The sequence below is a fragment of the Sminthopsis crassicaudata genome, chromosome 4, assembly GCF_048593235.1.
Source record: "Sminthopsis crassicaudata isolate SCR6 chromosome 4, ASM4859323v1, whole genome shotgun sequence".
Taxonomy (NCBI): domain Eukaryota; kingdom Metazoa; phylum Chordata; class Mammalia; order Dasyuromorphia; family Dasyuridae; genus Sminthopsis; species Sminthopsis crassicaudata.
The window spans coordinates 196,540,353-196,561,523 of NC_133620.1; positions in this window are offsets into that span (position 1 = coordinate 196,540,353).

A 21,171-nucleotide genomic window follows, 5' to 3' on the forward strand; every position below is an offset into this window, starting at 1 on the left:
TAAACTAATTCCAAATTCCTTTCTTAACTTCACCTTGTGCTCACAGTCCTCTCCTGGAGCAAAAAGCAACTCATTCTTAGTGGGTATTACTTTAGGTTTTTTTTTTTCTTTTTCTTTTTTAAAAATTAATTTTATAATTATAACATTTTTTTGACAGCACATATGTATGGGTAATTTTTTACAACATTATCCCTTGCACTCACTTCTGTTCCAAATTTTCCCCTCCTTCCCTCCACCCCCTCCCCTAGATGGCAGGCAGTCCCATACATGTTAAATATGTTATAGTATATCCTAGATACAATATATGTGTGCAGAACCGAATTTCTTGTTGTACTGGAAGAATTGGATTCAGAAGGTAAAAATAACCTGGGAAGAAAAACAAAAATGTAAACAGTTTGCACTCATTTCCCAGTGTTCCTTCTCTGGGTGTAGCTGATTCTGTCCATCAGAATCTTTGTCCATCATCACTTTGGTTATTACCAAAGGGAACCATCTTGACCTCTGGTCCCAAACACCAATGGCCTTTCAGACTAGCAGTAGTTTTTCTCCCACATGAAGTTTCTTCAGTGAGAAGTGGCTAATTTGAGTCAATAGTATTTTTATTTCTCTTAAAGGGCCACACAGGGCTAACTTGTTGTCTCTGACTATTCTTTTAATAGATGGGGTCATTGCTGTTATCTCTAAGGTACTGACTTACTCAATTCCATTTAACTGGTGGATTTTCCTTGTGGCACACCAATTGATAAGTGTTAGGTTAATATGTTACCTCCACTCAACAAATGCTAATTGCCCTCTCTTCTTTTGAGCACAACTCTAACCTTAACACAAAATCCGAGGCTTCTTCTCTTTCCCATATTAAGGAACTTAACATTATTTCCATTGTTTCTTATCAACATAAAAATGATTATACAGAATCTTTGAACATTCAACTACCATGATAAATTGCTATTTTCAAGAATTTTTACAAGGTTAAATAGAGATCCTTTGAATCTAATCATTACTTTATATTTCTTAATATTAATTCCCTACTGCGCCAGCATCAGGAGGGCTGGACTTGAAGAGTTTCTCTCCTGATGCACAAGGACACCCTCTTGGGGAAAAAACACTGCAATTTTCCAAATTGAGGCTCTTCTAACTGTGCTTGTTTTGCTTAACAGCCCAACCCTAGTGATTTGTTCTTGCCTTTGTTATTAAGTCACTGCCTGATGAGAAGTGTTTCTTTCTCCTCAATAAGGCCTTTGTTATTGTTGTTGTTTAGAAATGTTTTATTGAAAATGGTCAAAGGATAAGAACAGACAATTTTCAGATGAAGAAATTAAAGCCATTTGTAGTTATATGAAAAAATGCTCTAAATCACTAATGATTAGAAAAATGCAAATTAGGACAACTCTGAGATACTACTACATACCTCTCAGAAGAGCTAGAGGACAAGAATAGATAGTGATAAATGTTGGAGGGAATGTAGGAAAATTGAGACACTAACACATTGTTGGTAGAGTTGTGATCTAATCATTCTGGAGAACAATTGGGAACTATGTCCAAAGAGCTATAAAACTGTGTATACCTTATGACCCAGCAGTGTCACTACTAGGTCTGTATCTCAATGAGATCATAAAAGAGGGAAAAGGACCCAATGTGCAAAAATGTTTGTAACAGCCCATTTTGTAGTGGCAAGGAACTAGAAATTGAGTGGGTGACCATCAATTGGGGAATGGTTAAATAAGTTATGGTTTATGAATGTAATAGAATACCATTGTTCCATAAGAAATGATAAGCAGGGTTATTGCTGGAAAAGAATTACATGAACTGATGCTGAGTGAAGTGAGCAGAACCAAGAGAAAAACTGTGCACATTAATAAGATTGTGATCAACTGTGAAATTTGATCTTTGGCATTGGATCTGGGACTACTGACTTCAGGAATAATAATTGAATTAGGAGGAACTTTTAGTCCTTCCCAGGTTCAATTTTACAAACCTTAAGTTAATCCATACAAAGTAGGGCAGCCCATTGACTCATTAGAATTCTCATATGTTATGCAAGGATCTCAATATAACCCAGACTCTGTCAGGATGTGCTAGGGGCATATTCATTTTCCTCTGAAAATGCCAGTTTCATAAATTCTTAAGGTTAGAGAGCATCTGAGAAGGACTAAAGGTTTCTGCCAAAGATCAAGTTTCAATAACCTGTCTGAAAGAGCTTTGGACTAGTTGGGAGAACTGGGTTCTGCTCCTGCTCGGATATAAGCTTTGGGTCTTTGATTTTTTTTTCCTTTATAAGAGAGAGGAATGGGCTCTAGGTCCTTTCCATTAAGAACTGAATTGGGCAATTCATTCCCTTTTCTGGATCTTCACTTTTCTCTCTTGCAAAAAGAAAGATTTTGACTAAATGGTGAAAGAGATGCCACCAACTTTCAAGTATTTATGATATAGCCTTTGACTTATCAAGGACACTTTCCTCTTAACTCTTCTCTTCAATCTACCATTCCTGGAGGCAGAGGTCAGTATAGAAGAGGATCTATTCATCTATCTACTCTTTATGCCTGGAGCAAGGATAGTTTTTGCAAGGGGGAAGCAATATAGAGATAGGAGAGCCAGGAGAATGTATGTTCCTTGCAAGCAGAAGTTATTTCACTTTTGTATTTGTATCCTTAATACCTACCACAGTGCTAAGAACATGGTAGATGTTTAATAAATGCTTCTTGATTATTGTTTGATTGAAGTTTAATTTCTCCCTTCCAGTTCTATTTAAGATCATATTTTGAGGGTTTGGGTACTTAAGTGTGTTGGGGTAGGAAGGAGCTATCAATCAATGGTATATTGGAGCAGCCCTCAAAAGCAATTGTCAAATTTTCAATGTTAACATTTACATCTCAGAAATTTATGGAGGAAATGTTAATAATGTCAATTAAACCTAAAAGTATATAATGCATGTAGTTTTATTTTTAGAGAGCTGGTTGCTAAACATATATTAGAATACTCCCGCTACCAACTCTCTTTCAGCTTTCTTCTTAAAAACATTGATTTTACTCTAGAAATTCCATCTCTATCTCTAAATCCCATTAGTCAGGTTTCTTGGTTACCAAGTATGAAGAAACAACTGACTTAGCCCTTAACTGTCAAAAATAATCATTTAAAGTAGGAAGTTACCAGATGGCCAGCTTCCTCTTCCTGGGAGTAGCCGCCCTAGCAATATCACTTTGAGCACCAGCCTCATTGGTTGGTGTCCCTGATAGAGATACTTTTTGTGCATTTTGGCCCAGCAGAGTTTATGAAGCTCTTTGTATGGAGCCCTAGTTACAACCCTATCTGAATTTTCTCACAGCATCAATAAACTTGGTTCCAGAAGAATTTCAAGGTCATCTTGTTCCTCATTTTACAGAAGTAACTATCCAAAGTAGTTAAGTAATTTCCTCAAAGTCATACAGGTAGTAATTTAACAGAACTGGGATCTGAGCCTCCAATAATGCTGCTCTTTTAATAATATCATGCTGATGACACCATTTTGCTCCAAACTTTTTGAACTTTTCTTTCCTCAAACAAGCAGGCTCATCAGATTATTCCTAGAATTCTTCTCCTTAGTCATGAATTTTAAGATGAGTAGTCATTTTCTCTTAAAGTTCCTGTAATCTCTTCTTCACTCACAAGTTCCTTCTTTTTACTTAGAATCAGCTCTAGAACACCAATTGCTTTGATCTCCCTTTATCTTTTGGAAAATGAAATTATCAACAAAACAAATCAAGAGATCAAATGTTCTGCTTTTAACATAAAGAGATCTCCTATAGTTGGCGGGATAGTTGAAGTCCCCTGTGTCAAGACCTTATGAATCATTTATTTCCTCCATCTGTTATATTTTTTTTGAAAGAAAGAAACTAATACCCTGATTCAGGGACTTCACATAACTACTCAAACCACTGTTGTGAATACCTAAGAACTGTATTTATTTATATCTGTGCTGCTTCTACCCATAGATTGTAAATTCTCTGAAGTGACAGACTGCTTCATCTTTATCTTTGTATCTCCAAGGTTTAACAGAGGATTTGTCACTCTTTACTTATCTTACTTTGCCACAACTTAAGTGTTTCAACACAAAATCTCAAACAACTCTCTCTCCTTTAAGCAATGAACTTGCAACAAAGAAAGCAGTTTAATGCAGTGCACTGAACATTGAACTTAGAGTTAAAGGATCTGGGTTCAAATCCTATCTCTCCCATTTATGATCTATTTGATGTTGAATAAATTAGAGAATCTCTCTGGGATTTGGCTTTTTTTCACCTGTAAAAAGTGAGGGTTAAACTGATTAACATCTAAGATTTTTCTTACTCTAAATCTATGTCTCTTTAATCACCAGAAAACATTCCTGAGCACATTATATATATATACACATATATATACATATATATGTGTGTGTGTGTGTGTGTTTGTATGTATGTGTATATATGTATATATGTGTGTATATACATATCTATATATCTATATAGATATATATGTAAAGTCTTAAACAGAGAAATTAATACCTGGCTTTAATACCTGAATGAACTGAAAATAAAACCCTGAAGAACTTGTTCCCCATTCATTGCTTTAGCCATCACAGAAAAGCTCCTTCTCATTGAAATTGCTTCTAATTAAACAAGAAACATTATAGAGCCTCAGAAAAAAGAACAAATATCTTTCAGCTTATACATAACATGGAGATGGGAGCAGGGCAAATATGGCAGAGAGAAGCCCAGAAGTTGCCTGAATTCTCCCCAGTTTTCCTTGGAAACAGTAAAGCCTCCAGAAGAATTCTGGAGTAATAAAATCCACACATAGATAGGGTGAAATAACTTTCCATTCCAAGACAACTTAGAAGGACTTCAAGAAAGGTCTGTCTCACTTGGGTAAAAAAGGAGCTCAAGGCAGTGCAAGGAGTAAGTGGTCATGGCAACAGGAGGCTCTTAGCCACAGCACAGATCAGCAACTGATGCCCCACAATTCTAGCCCAGAATGCTAGTGGCACAGCAGGGTTAGCGGTGAGCCTTGAATCCTAATGCATCAGGCAAACTGCCAGCCCTGGAACCCAGGGCATAACACAAGCCAGGCCAACATAGTACAATGAATGAGCAAGCCACCAGCCCTGGAGGTCCTGGAGCAGAAAACCAGTGACTATGTCCTGGCCTCTCCCTCCCCATCTTATGCAAAAATCTTAGTACAATGCTCCCTGTATCCTAGAAGCAGAGGTTAACTTTAAAAATGAGAAAAAACAAAAAACAAAAAAGAGCCCCGACCTACTGTGGCAATAGGGAAGATCAAAACATAAACTCAGAAGAAGACAAGAGTGTCAAAATACCTATATGCAAAGCCTTAGAGGGGAATATGAATTGGTTTCAAGCCCAAAAAGTCCTCTTGGAAAAAATCTGAAAGGATTTTTAAAATTAAGTAAGAGAGGTAGAAAAAAATGGGAAAATAAATGATTTATCCAAAAGAATTATGAAAAAAAATCAATACATAGAAAATGAAGCACAGTAATTGAATGAAGAAAATAACTCCTTAGAAAATAGAATTGGTCAAATTAGGGAGGGGGGAAATCCACTGAAGAAAACAACTTCTTTAAAAGTAAAATTGGCCAAATGGAAAAGAAGGTAGAAAAGCTAACTGAATAAAATAATTCCTGAAAAATTAGAATTGAGCAAGTAAAAGTTAATGACTCTAGGAGACACCAAGAATCAATCAAACAAAATCAAAAGAATGAAAAAACAGAAGAAAATGTAAAATACATAACTGGAAAAATAACTGACATGGAAAATAGATCCAATAAAGATAATTTAAGAATTATTGGACTACCTGAAATCCATGATCAAAATAAGAAAGCCTAGGCAGGATCTTTCGAGAAATTAGGAAGGAAAACTGCCCCAATATTCTAGAACTAGAAGGGCAAAATAGAAATGAAAAGAATCCACTGATCACCTCCTGAAAGAGATCCCAAAATGAAAATTTCAAGGAATATTGAAATTCAATTCCAGAACTATCAGGTCAAGGGAAAAAAAAACAAAAAAACTCCAAGGAACCAGAAAGAAACAATTCAGATATTAAGGAGTCATAGATAGGATTGCACAGAATTTAGCAGCTTCTACATTAAAGGATTGGAAGACTTGGAATATATTCTGCAAGGCAAAAGAGCTTGTATTACAACCAAGAATCAATTACCCAGCAAAACTGAGCATAATCTTTCAGGAGAAAAAGATGGATATTCCTTTTCAAATTTTCCTAATGAAAAGACCTAAGCAGAACAGAAAATTTGATCTTTAAATACAAGGTTGAAGAGAAGCACAAAAATGTAAACAGGAGAGAAAGAAAAAAACTTATGGTATTCAATAAGATTAAACTATTTTTATCCCTTTATGGGAAGATGATATTTTTAACTCTTAAGAATTGTAACTCTAAGCAATTTGGAACTATTCTCAAAAAGTTATCAAACTATGCATACCCTTTGACCAAGCAGTGTTACTACTGGGTTTACATCCCAAAGAGATCTTAAAGAAGAGAAAGGGACTTCTTATGTGCAAAAATGTTTGTGGCAGTACTTTTTGTAGTGGCTAGAAACTGGAAATTGGATGCCCAACAATTGGAGAATGGCTGAATAAATTATGGTATATGAATGTTATGGAATATTATTGTTCTGTAAGAAATGACAAGCAATATGATTTCAGAAAGGCCTAGAGAGACTTACATGAACTGATGCTAAGTGAAATGAGCAGAACCAGGAGATCATTATACACTTCAACAACAATATTATATGATAATCAATTCTGATGGACGTGTCTGTCTTCAAAAATGAGATGATCCAAATCAATTCCAATTGTTCAGTAATGAGGAGAATCAGCTATACCCATAGAGAACTATGAGAAATGAGTGTGTACCACAGCATAGCATTTCCACTCTTTCTGTTATTGTTTGCTTGCATTTTTGTTTTCCTTCTCCAGTTTTTTTACCTTCTTTCTAGATCCGATCTTTCTTGAGCAGCAAGATAACTGCATAAATATGTATACACATACTGTATAACATATACTTTAACATATTTAACATGTATTAGACTACCTGCCATCTGGGGGAGGAGGTGGGAGAGAAGGAGGGGAAAAGTTGGAACAGAAGGTTTTGCAAGGGTCATTGTTGAAAAACTATCCATGAATATGTTTTGTAAATAAAAAGGTATTTTTAAAAAGAAATAAAACTCTATTAGGGCAGTTAGATGGAGTATACTTAGAAGGTGTGGGTATAAGTTGCTTTTGATGTAATGAAAAAAATTAAGGGATGAAAAAGATTCTACTGGGAGAAGAGCAAAGGAGGAGGCAGAATGGGGTAAATTATATGAAAGACTTATTACAGTAGAGGGAAGAAAGGGAGAGACTGAGCATTATTGGAACCTCGCTCTCATTGGATTTGGCTCAAAGAGGGAGTCACATATACATTCAATTAGGTAAAGAAATCTATTTTACTTTAAAGGAAAGTAGGAAGAGAGAGGGGAAAGAAAAGAGAGAGGAGAGTGATAAAAGGGAGAGCAAATTGGGGGAGATGGTGATCAGAAGCAAAACAATGGTGAGAGAGAGAGAAAAGCATAAAAGGGGGAGGAAGTAGGATGGGGGAAATATACAGTAATCATAATTTAAAAGAATGAGATTAACTCTCCCATAGATGAGGAACAGATAGCAGAATGGATTAAAAATCAGAATCCTACAACATATTGTTTAGAAGAAACACATTTGAAGCAGAGAGACAAATTCAGAGTAGAGTAAAGTTTAAAGGCTGGAGTATGCTTTAGCTGAAGTTGAAAAAAAAATTGGGGTAGCAATCCTGATAATAGACATAGCAAGAGCAAAAATAGAGCTAATTAATAAAAACAAGGAAGGAAATTACATTTTGCTATGAAAAAAGTACGATGGACATTGATGAATAGCTATACTAAACATATGCACCAAGTTGCATAATATCCAATTTCTTAGGGCAAAAGTTAAGTGAATTATGGGAAGAAATAGATAGCAAATCTATATCAGTGGGGGACCTCATACTCCCTTTCTTAGAACTAGATAAATCTAACTACAAAATAAATAAGAAGTTAGATATGATAAAACTTTGGAGAAAATTGAATGGGGATAGAAAGGAATATATCTTTTTCTCAGTGGTATATGACACTTACACAAAAATTGACCATGTATAAGGACATAAAAATTCAATAAAATGCAAAAAGACAGTATTAAATGCATCCTTTTCAGATCATGATGTAATGAAAATTATATATAACAAAGGGCCATGGAAAAGACTAAAAACTAATTGGAAACCAAACAATCTAATCCTAAAGAAAGATTGGATAAAAAAAAAAATCACAGAAGCAATCTATTTCATCTAAGAGAATGGTGATAATGAGACTACATACCAAACTTTATGTGATATAGACAAAGAAGTACTTAGGAAAATTTTTATATATCTAAATTCTTACATGAGTAAAAATAGAAAAAGAGCAGGTCAATGAATTGGATGTACAATGTTAAAAGCTAGAAAAAGAAAAAAATTTAAAATCTCCAAATAGACAAATTAGAAATTCTGAAAATCAAAGGAGAAATTAATAAAATTAAAAGTAAGAAAATTATTGAACCAATAAAACTAATAAAACCATTTTTATTAATAGTTTTATTTAAAAAAAAAACAATAAAATGATCAATCTTTGTTTAACTTAGGAAAACTATTAGAATGATTGGCCACATCAATAACAAAACCAAAAGAAATCATATGATTTTCTCAATAGGTGAAGAAAAGTTTTTTTTTTTTTTTTTTTAATGCAGCACCCTATTAAAAAACGTGAAAGAGTATAGGAATAAATGGAATTTTCCTTAAAATGATAAATGATCTATCTAAAACCATCAGCAAACATTATCTGTAATGGAGATAAGTTAAAAGTCTTCCTAACAAAATTGGGGTGAAACAAAAATGCCCATTATCAGCACTATTATTCAATATTATACTAGAAATGTTAGCTTTAACAATGAGATGAAAAATAAATTGAAATGAATTAAACTGGGCAATAAAGAAACAAAATTATCACTTTTTGCATATGACAAGATGATATACTTAGAGTATCCACCAAAATAAATTATTTGAAATAATTAACAGTTTTAGCAAAGTTGAAGGATATAAAAGAAATTTATATAAATCATCAGCATTTCTATATATTACCAATAAAGTTCAGCAAGAAGTGATAGAAAAATAAATTCCATTTAAAGTAACTGTAGACAATATAAAACATTTACCAATGAAAACCCAGGAGTTATATGAATACAATTATAAAACACTTTTCACACAAACTTACTTAAAGTAAGATCTAAACAACTGGAAAAATATCAATTGCTCATGGGTAGGCAATTAATAAAATGACAATTCTACCTAAATTAATTTACTTATTTGGTGTTATGCTAATCAAAATATCAAATATTTATTTGATAGAGCTAGGAAAATAATAACAAATTTCATCTGGAAGAACAAAGAAAATCATGCATATACAAAGAATTAATCTTTTAAAATGGAAAGGAAAGTGGCCTAGTTATATCAGATTTAAAATTATATTGTAAATTAGCAATCATCAGAAGTATTTGGTACTGGTTAAGAAATAAAATGGTGGTTCAGTGAAATAGATTAGATACATAAGACACAGTAGTAAATGATTATAGTAATCAACTATTTGATAAATCCAGAGACTGGGATAAGAACTCACTATTTGACAAAAACTACTGAGAAAACTGGAAAAAATAGTATGGCAGAAACTAGGCATAGAGCAACATCTCACACCATATCCCAAGATAAGGTGAAAATATAGATATGAGAGGTGATACAAGGAATAGCTTACCTGTTACATCCATTGAGAAGGGAAGAATTTATTTTTTTTTTCAGTTGCCTATAATTTCCTCTATTTAGTCAACATTATTCAAAACATCAAAATTAAAATTCTGTTTGTTTTTCAGTCCCTCCCCACTCTTCAGGACCCTATTTGGAATTTTCTTTTCTTTTTTTTTTTTTTAATTTAGAATTTTTTTCCTACAGTATATATGCATGAGTAATTTTTTTATAATATTATCCCTTGTATTCATTTTTCCAAATTATCCCCCCCCTCCCTCGACTCCCTCCCCTTGATGACAGGCAATCCCATACATTTTACATATGTTACAATATAACCTAGATACAATATATGTGTGTAAATACCATTTTCTTGTTGCACATTAAGTATTAGATTCCAAAGGTATAAGTAACCTGGGTAGATAGACAGTAGTGCTAACAATTTACATTCACTTCCCAGTGTTCCTTCTCTGGGTATAGTTATTTCTGTCCATCATTGATCAACTGGAAGTGAGTTGGATCTTCTTTATGTTGAAGATATCCACTTCCATCAGAATACATTTTCATACAACATTGAAGTGTACAGAGATCTTCTGGTTCTATTCATTTCACTCAGCATCAGTTGATGTAAGCCTCTCCAAGCCTCTCTGTATTCATCCTGCTGGTCATTTCTTACAGAGCAATAATATTCCATAACCTTCATATACCATAATTTACCCAACCATTCTCCAATTATTGGACATAAATTCGTCTTCCAGTTTCTAGCTACTACAAAAAGAGCTGCCACAAACATTTTGGCACATACAGGTCCCTTTCCCTTCTTTAGTATTTCTTTGGGATATAAGCCCAGTAGTAGCACTGCTGGGTCAAAGGGTATGCACAGTTTTATAACTTTTTGGGCATAGTTCCAAATTGCTCTCCAGAATGGCTGGATTCTTTCACAACTCCACCAACAATGTATTAGTGTCCCAGTTTTCCCACATCCCCTCCAACATTCATCATTATTTGTTCCTGTCATCTTAGCCAATCTGACAGGTGTGTAGTGGTATCTCAGAGTTGTCTTAATTTGCATTTCTCTGATCAGTAGTGAATTGGAACACTCTTTCATATGAGTGGATATAGTTTCAATTTCATCATCTGAGAATTGTCTGTTCATATCCTTTGACCATTTATCAATTGGAGAATGGTTTAATTTCTTATAAATTAGGGTCAGTTCTCTATATATTTTGGAAATGAGACCTTTGTCAGAACCTTTAACTTTAAAAATATTTTCCCAATTTGTTACTTCCGAGAAGGGAAGAATTTATGACCAAACAAGAGAATGTTATAAGATGTAAAATGGATAAATTTTTATTATAGTAAATTTTAATAGTTTTTGCCCAAACAAAATTAAATCAATGAGATTAGAAGGAAAGCAGAAAGATGTGAAACAACTTTTTATAGCAAATGTGTATGTGTTTTTAAATAAAGGCCTTATTTCTCAAATAGAGAAGAGTCAAATTTATAAGAATATAGTTCATTCCTCAATTGATAAATGGTCAAAGTATATGGTAGTTTTCAAATGAAATTAAAGCTATCTTTAGTCATATGAAAAAATGCTTTAAATCACTATTGATTAGAGAAATACAAATTAAAACAATTTTGAGGTATTACTTCACATCTATGAGATTGGCTAATATGGCAGAAAAGTAAATCAATAAATGTTGGAGAGGATGGAGGAAAATGTCATTGTTGATAGAGTTGTGAATTGATCCAACTATTCTGGAGACCAGTATGGAACTATGCCAAAAGGGTAATCAAACTGTGCATTATCTTTTAATACAACAATACCATTACTATAACTATATTTCAAAAGGCTTACAAAAGAGTGGAAAGGACCCATATGTACAAAAAATTTATAGAAGCTCTTTTTTGTGGTGGCAAAAAAAATTGGAAATTAGGATACCCATTAATTAGTGAATGAGTGAACAAATTGTGTTATATGAATGTAATGGAATCCTATTGTTCTATTGGAAATGATGAGCAGGAAAATTTCAAAAAAACATGGAAGGACTTACATGAACTGATTCTAAGTGAAGTGAGCAGAACTAGAATAATTTTGTATATGATAATAGCAACCATTGTATAATGATCAAGTATGGTTCACTTAACATTTCTCAATAATACAGTAATCCAAGAGAATTCCAAGATTCATGATAGAAAATTCTGTCCACATCCAGAGAAAGAATTATGGAGTCAAAGAATACTTTTTTTGGGGGGGGAGGTGTTATGGCTTTTCCCTATTATTTACAACATGACTAATGTGGAAATACGTTCACATGATTGCATATGTAGAACCTATATCAGATTGTTTACTGTCTTGGGGAAGGGGGCTAAAAGGGGCAGAAGGAGAAAAAAATTGAAACTCAAAATCTTATAAATGAATGTTGAAAACTATCTTTACATATAATTGAAAAAAAATTTTAAACTACAAAAAAAAAAAAAAAGAAAAAAATAACATGGAATGATTTTACAAGGAAGCCATTCCATAATAACTGATTATAGTTTCTTGGGTCAAATATCTTTTTATTTAAAAAAAATTCTAACATTTGCATTTTTGTATCTACAGAACTGTGCAATTTGCAGGTTAATTAATTCACCTTTTGAAAAGCTAAACAAGTAAGTTATACACAAATGCCTAATTAACTAAGGAAAATACTCACCTTTTTAAAAGGAGCTACATGTAACTCTAAATGTGTGTTTACTGAAGGTGCTGGAACAGTTCCAGTTAGTGTTCTCAGTAAATGATATGCATTTTGTAACCTTCCAACACAGGTTCCATCTTTTTTTTTTAACTTAATATGAATAATATGCTTGGGCAAAAGGTAGAATATCTAAAGGAAAGGCTAGTATTCCATGTTAAAACAAACAAAACAAAAACCATTATGGATATCCTAGCAGCATAGTCTGAGCTAGGATTTGGGATGAAGGGCAGTTAGCACAAACTATGCCCAATGTACGTCCTCAGTTGAAATGCCCTTAGAGGAAAGAAACTCTGGGGCACTAACCAAGGCCATTTTGAGGACCCTGCTGTGAGAAAGGGAGCCTTTATATCTTTATTTTAAAATAATTATCTTGACTAACCAAATGTTAGGTTACTCTGTTGTTTCTTGCTTACTTTACTGCTAAGCGCTTCCAATATTCTCAGTTCTTCCCTGGGGGAAGGTTCTAGTTGCCTTGTCCTACTTATGGTTCTATTTGGGAAACAAAATATGGCTTCAAGGTGATAGAAGGTCATAATGATAACTTTTGAATGGTCCAAAATTAAGTTTTTTCAAATTTGTAGGTCTTGTATCTGTTTTCCCTTGGAAATAGAGATGGAGAATGAACCATAAGGAGCCTTTCTTCTCAACCTTCCTGTCAGTACCCTCTTTGCCTGTCCCTTTCTCAGAAATTCAATGACCATTCATTCCCACCCCAGTAGGAAGTATAATCCTCTCTTCTAGTGCAACCCTCAGCCTACTCTCTCTTAAAGGCAACTAGGTGGCACAATGGATTGTTACAGGACCTGGAGTCAAAAAGATGAGTTCAAATCCCATCTCAGATACCTACTAATTGTGTTATCCAAGGCAAATCAATTAACCTTTGTTGGCATCAGTTTCCTCAATTATAAAAATTGAGATAATAACTGTAGCTATATTATAGGATTGATGTGAGGATGAAGTGAAATATTTGTAAAGTGTTTAGGACAGTATCTGGCACATTATTGGTTCTATATTATTGGTTGTTCATCCTTTGTTTTCCAAGAAGACCAATGGCCTCCCAAATGAGTGGTATCTTGACTTGGGAGCAAATTGGATTTAAATGAGGCAGACTTTCACAAATAATAAGCCTTGTTCTGTCTTCCAGAGTAATCAAAGTCCAGTAGCAAGACAAAAGTCAGGACAACTGGTGAAGGTCCAGGATGCAGTGGATACCTTTGGTATTTTCCATGTCTGACCAAGCTCTAAGTGTTCCACAACACCTGCTTTAAGTTGCCTTCATGGCCATTGGAACAAATCACTCGTCTGCCCATTCTGCCAGGAGAGATCTTCACACACTTGGAGTAAACAATCCTCTAATTCACCAAGTTTAAGGTCTATTAGTTATACTTAACCCAGTTTTAGCCTGTCTGCTGAGACAGATTACTAAACTTTGGCCTCTGCATATGCTACAGTTTCTTGGAGCTACAGGTGAGAGTTAGGTGATAGCTAAACTCCAAAGATGGATATGCAGCCCTGAAAAGTGCTCAGCAAACGCTCTCACCACAGGTGCTGGTCCTCCTTGAACATTCCAAGCACCTCAAGTGTTATATTAATGCTTATTCCCTTCCATTACTAAGAGTCATTGCTAGGCACCTCCAGCCTAGACATGCTCACATTACCTGCATGAATAGGAAATCATCAATTACAAACCTTCCAGGGAATTTTCTTGCTGCCTCATGGTATTCTGATTCCTATTTGCTTATGTTCATTTTGTGGTTCATTATGTAGTTCATTTTTAAATTTCTTGCTTCTTTTCTTCTAAATACTCACATAGTTCTTGTGGATGGATAATCTACTTTTTTCCTCCACTTATAGTTCTAGAATTACTTTTCTCTTTTTTTTTGGCATATCTCAAGATCTACAATAATTTCTTGTACTATTCAGTGACTTCTTTGGTTGACTTATCCCTCCTATCTTCCTGGTCCTGGCAGCTAATTTAAAAGTTGAAATAAAAATTCTGGAGGAAAGAATTGGAAGGAGAATAAATACCTTAGAAAACAAAGTAGTTAACCATGCCCAAGAAATGAACTTCCTCAAAACTAGAACATAACCAAATAGGAATCAGAATACCATGAGGCAGCAAGAAAAACTCAAAAGGTTGAAAAAATAGAAGAAAATGTTAAATATTGAATATGAAAAACAATTGCCTTGGAAAATAGGGTGAGAGAAAATTGAAGAATTTCTAGATAACATAAAAATAATGATTTTTTAAAAAATAATTCTAAAGACTATATTTCAAAAAAAAATCATAAATTAAAATTGTCCAGATCTATTGGAACCAGAAAGTGACATGAAGGTAGAAAGAATCAACCAATTACTTTCTTACTTTTTTTTTTAGTAACTTTAAAGTTAAATGCATGTAAGCAGAATCAGGAAAATATTATACACAGCAACAGCAGAATTATACAATAATCTACTATGCTAGACTTAGTTCTTCTCAACAGTTCAGTGATTCAAGGCAATCCCAATAAACTTTTTTTTTTAATTAAAGCTTTTTATTCAAACAAACATATGCATGGATAATTTTTCAACATTGACCCTTGCAAAACCTTCTGTTTCAAATTATCCCCTCCTTCCTCCCACTCCCTCCCCTAGATGGTAGGTAGTCCAATATATGTTAAATATATTAATATATATATATATATACACACACACACACACACACACACATATTTATACAGTTTTTTTTTTTTTTGCTGCCCAAGAAAAATCAGATCAAGAATGAAGAAAAAGAAAAAAACTGGGAAAGAAAACAAAATGCAAACAACAACAGAAAGAGTCCGTGTTATGGTCCACACTCAATTCCCACGGTCTTCTCTCTGGGTGTAGATGGCTCTCTTCATCACTGAATAATTGGAACTAGTTTGAATCATCTCATTGCTATTAGCTATGTGATGCTGGGCAAATCACTTAACCCCTATTTGCCTCAGTTTTCTTATTTGTAATAGCATCTACTTTGCAGGGTTGTTGTGAAGATCAAGTAAGATGATATTTGTAAAAAACACAGTGTCTGGCATATGATAGGCACTATATAAATACTTATTCCTTTCCCTTCCTATAAGTGAATCCCAAGAATCATCAGGTTATTTTAAAAAATGAATGCTAAAATTTATTTTACATGTAATTAGGGAAAAAAACTTTAATGGGGAAAAATTGTTTGCCATTTTTCTTTTTTCTGGATTGAGCTCCCTTAATGTATGATCTCTCCATGGTTGGTTGGGGAGTGGTTATCTTTTCAAATTATTCTTATAGTGGTGAAGGGTCTTAGAGATGATAGAGTACAACTTTCTTTTATCGATTAGGACATTTAGGCTGAGAGATATTGAATGACTTTTTTAGAAACCACACAACTACTTGGAGATAGAATTAAAATTCAGATCTTCTGATCTCAGATTTTACTTGATACCACCTTTTATACTGACTTCAAGTGAACAATAATAATGGAAAGGAAGTATTGATTACTATATAGCTATTTATTTGATATTCTTTGGTTAAAGCATTCTCTCAAATTCACTTTTAGGAAAGGTTTGTCACAAGAGACTAACAAATGAGACAGATTTCATAGTCATGATCAACTCAAATGACATCACAGTTTTTTAATTTTGGCATTAATAACCAATTATTAAAGACAGTTCTCTGGATCTAAATTTTATCCAGGACATTTAACATTTACATCTTATTTGAGAGGACACTGTTATGTTTATTTTTTCTAAAAATTATTGTCCTCTTTATTTTATTACAAACAAACAAACCCCACAAACTGTTCAAGGTATTATATTAAGTGTAGAATTGGATACTGCCTTCAAAGAGTTCAAGAAATGACCGAATCAACATTAATTGAATCTTTTTCTATTTATTGTTGTTGTTGTTGTTGTTTTTTTTAATGAACTTCTTTGAGATATAAAGAGACTTATATAAAAGTGAGTCATGGTTTCAATAGTCCCAATTTATTGACAACTGGGAGTTGATTAACTTTGTCAAAACCTGAATATTTAATATCTTGGGAGCAAGACTTTTATTCATCCAGAGTTCCTTCCAAACCTAGGTGTCTTCCATTTAGACTGGGGAAAACTGAGGTAGCTGGATGGGAAAAGTGCCATAAGACTGCTAATGTATACACACACCCAAAGTAAGGGCCCAATTTTCCCAGCATGTATTTCATTTAGCACAAACAGTTCTCATCAACTTCAAAGGGAGAGATGTACATCCTCAGAACTGAGTTTATAGTATCCAGAGCTTACTCAGCAGGAGTACACACTATAATTCATGGTATCAGACTCCTTTGCCTTGGGTCAAATCAAACCAGCTGGACTTTGAACCCTCAGTTCTTAAAAATTTATCACTCTCCCTGAAAACATCAAATCCACTTGGCTTTATTTTATATGTCAAACCAATTGATTTTTTTCAAAATAAGTCAAAATGTATGGCTATGCAACACACCTAAGATATGGATATTTGCTATGATGATGATAAATACTATTTAAATATATTAAAAAAAAAACTTTTCTGAAGCTAATTTAATACTTAACCTCACTGAAGGAGAGAAGCAGAGGTTTTAACTTCCAATGTTTACTACTTCACAATTTATTTCACAATACTGTTTGCAAGCAGTATTTTAATGCCTTAATTTGACACTTTACTCCCAGGTAAATCACATTTTAATGTAATTACTTTTTAATGCCATAATTATGATCTAGAAAATCTACAAAGTGATTAAAGGATATTTTCTAAAAAACATTGCTTTTTTTTTTAAAGTAAGCCTTTTTAAACAAATAATTTTGATGTTGTAGCTAGTTCATCATCATATCATCACCATCATCATCATTATTATTTCATAGTATTAGAGTAGTACGTAGCTATGTAGACCTTTGCAATTGCATAAGAGACTTTGAAGTCTAAAGTATTTTAATTGCACATTTCCAAAGTTGATTCAAGTATATTTCTTTTTATCTTCTTTCTCTGTGAAACACATATTAGATTTGACTCACTCTAGCATGTTATACACATCAGCACCTGTGCCCATTTAGCAATGAATTTCTGTACAAATCACACTGAATTGAATAGGCTTCTCTAAGAAGCATTGCAATTGTTGCAATATTTTTAGAAACTGAAACAAGGAAATAAACAACTTCAGTAAAAGTGATTTAAATAACAAATAACGTATCTTTATAAACAGCTTATCTCCTTGAGAACAAAGAATAAACAAGGAGACAAGGTTTTTTTCCTTCTTCCACTATTAAAGCAGATCACAATATGAATGGGTGAAATGTCATGAATAATTGGAGAAAATCACAGAGTAATCTTCGACAAAAACATCTGATTTATTTAAATTGTCACTGTTTGTCTTATTAGAACCTTTATTTAACCTTGTTATCCACAATGTAGTATTCAAGCTGGTTTATATTTTTTGAATAATATACTTTGGGATGTATTCTGAAAATGTTGACTTTCTCAAACTCTTTCCATGATACACTGTAAAATTGTTATGGCAAGCTGACTTATATGAGACCTAGTTAGGATCTATAAGTTGAAGTGAATTCCTAAAGAAACCAGTTTTCAGGTTAAAACAAGCAAGAAATAGAGACCTGGAACACTGTCCTTCAAACAAACAAATAAATGCATGCTTCTTTTCAATAGAAACTAGTTAGTCCCAGAAACTATTCCTAAGTGAATTTTCCTGAAACACTTTTATCTGGGCTGTTAATCAAAAAGCTAAAATGGCTCTCAGAGCACAACTTTTGAGCATGATATGCAAGGACTCGTTCTTACCTATCTGACTTCATGTTGAACTATTTTCTAGCACTATTCTGGTTTTTTATTCTGATAGATACTCTCATCTTTTGTCTTTTCTTGTACATGTCTAGCCCATTTCAACTTCTATATTTTCACTCTTAACTATTTAACGTATCTGGAATGTCCTCTTTCTAATTCCAATCCAAATCTTATACTTTCCTTAAGGACCAATTCAAAACTTCTCACTTTCATGATGCCTTCCTTCATTAATCTAATCACATCTCAAAAGAACTCTTCCCTAGGCATGAATTTATTTATAGTTCATAGTACACAATTTTGTGATTGCTTAAATATGCAGCCTTAGAAATATAGTGAGCTTGAATAGGCCTTTATAGCTATAGCATGAAAGATTAAAAGGATAAATGAATGAATGAAAAGTACTATGCACAAAACATTGTATTTTTAACATGTAGGAGAGTGGTGATGAGAGACGGAATCTGAGATCTATTAAGTCCCAAAGATAGTGAATTAAATAATTGACACATCCTTTCTAAAGACAGTGGTAATGTTAATTTGATAACAAGTGTCATGAGTCTGGAGAATGTGCATATTACATGAGTTTATAAAGATGGTATCGTCCACATGGAGTAAGATAAGGAGCCGCTTCAAAAGAATTGTGATGATTAGAATGTGCATAGACATTCTGTAACTGGTTCCAACTGGTCTGCCATATGGTTGGAAGGAGTGATTTTCCTTGGTTGTATAACCATATAGCCAACTTGGTTGTATGACCAGCTTTCACTTTCCTGAATTTGCATTTGGAAGAGTAAGATGATGCTTTCACTTATGGTGTCTGATTAGGCATCCTCTGGGGGGGCCTTAGGGCTTTCCCCCAAAAGAGGTCATAAAACCCTCTAAGAAATAAGGTCTCCTTGACTTTTTTGTTCTTTTTACATTCTAGGTATAGGAAGTGAAGTCATTTATCTTGGAAGTTTCCCCTCTACCTTAATAGTATTCCCTCTACCCCAATTACAAGTAGATCGTTTTCAACATTCATTTTTAAAGATTTTGAGTTCCAAATTTTTTCTCCTTTCTTCCATTCCCTCCCCTCCCTCTCCAGGGCAGCAAGCAATCTAATATAGGTTATACATGTACAATCATTTTAAACTTTTTTTTTTTTTTTTTTTTTGTGGAAGTTTGAAAGACTAGTAGTACCAGTCACAGGAAATAAGAGTCTGGGAATCCAGGCTACATATTGCAGCCAATCTAGAACAGAGTAAAAATCTGTAGTGACATTCTAGTCTCAAGCACAGCAGAAATCAACAGCAATGCTACCTTTGGATATAAATTTACTGGGAAAAATGCTATATAAGAATTGAGCTAAATTATAAACTTAATTCTATCCCATCCACTAAAACAGAGGTGTTATAGTGATGATTGTGGCCTGAAGTGTTGGGTTGAAGTTGTTTGTATATTTGTTCTTGAGTCATTCAAGTTAATACGCCTACATAATATGAAGTGGTTAATTGGAATTGGGTGCTAGATACCAGCCCTGTAAAAAAGGTAGGGGATACACTCAGTGTTATCTTGAGCAAATGGCAGAGAAAAGAAACACTTACCAGCCCTTTAGGGGTGTGGAAGAATCTTGAGGGGAAAATGTAACAGATTTGAATTTCTGGCAGTGGGGCTAGAGCTTTCATGATATATAAGGAAGTACCATAATGTTTTAAAAATTCTTCCTAAGTTAAATTCTGCATTTATGTCACTGGAATGAATATATGTTAAAAGATGCCTTCAAAGAAATGTGTGACCAAAAAGAATTGGGCTGATCAAGTGGGAAGAGCAAAAGATGTTGATTATAAGCAATGTACTCCATTGCTATCTCCATGATGTAATTAAGAAATAAGAAAGATCTACCAAACATTTAAAGAACAACTAACTCCAATGCTATATAGACTATTTGAAAAAATAGGGATTGAAGGAGTCCTACCAAATTCCTTTTATGACACAGACGTGGTACTGACACCTAAACCAGGTAGGCTGAAAACAGAGAAAGAAAATTATAGACAAATCTCCCTAATGAATATTGATGCTAAAATATTAAATAAAATATTAGCAAAAAGACTACAGAAAATCATCCCCAGGATAATACCTATGACCAAGTGGGATTTATACCAGGAATGCAGGGCTGGTTCAATTTGGGAAAACTATTAGCATAATCGACTATATCAATAACCAAATTAACAAAAACCTTATGATCATCTCAATAGATGCAGAAAAAGCATTTGATAAAATCCAACATCCATTTCTACTAAAAACACTTGAAAGTATAGGAATAAATGGACAATTCCTTAAAATAATAAGGAGCATATATTTAAAACTGTCAGTAAACATCATATGGAATGGCAATAAACTGGAACCTTTCCCAGTAAGATCAGGAGTGAAACAAGGTTGCCCACTATCACTATTATTATTCAATATTGTACTAGAAATGCTAGCCTCGGCAATAAGAGCCGAGAAAGAGATTCAAGGAATTAGAGTAGATAATGAGGAAATCAAACTATCACTCTTTGCAGATGACATGATGGTATACTTAGAGAACCCCAAAGACTCTACTAAAAAGCTATTAGAAATAATTCAGAATTTTAGCAAAGTTGCAGGATACAAAATAAATCCACATAAATCTTTAGCATTTTTATACATTACCAACACAATCCAAGAGCAAGAGATACAAAGAGAAATTCCATTCAAAATAACTGTTGATAGTATAAAATATTTGGGAATATATCTGCCAAAG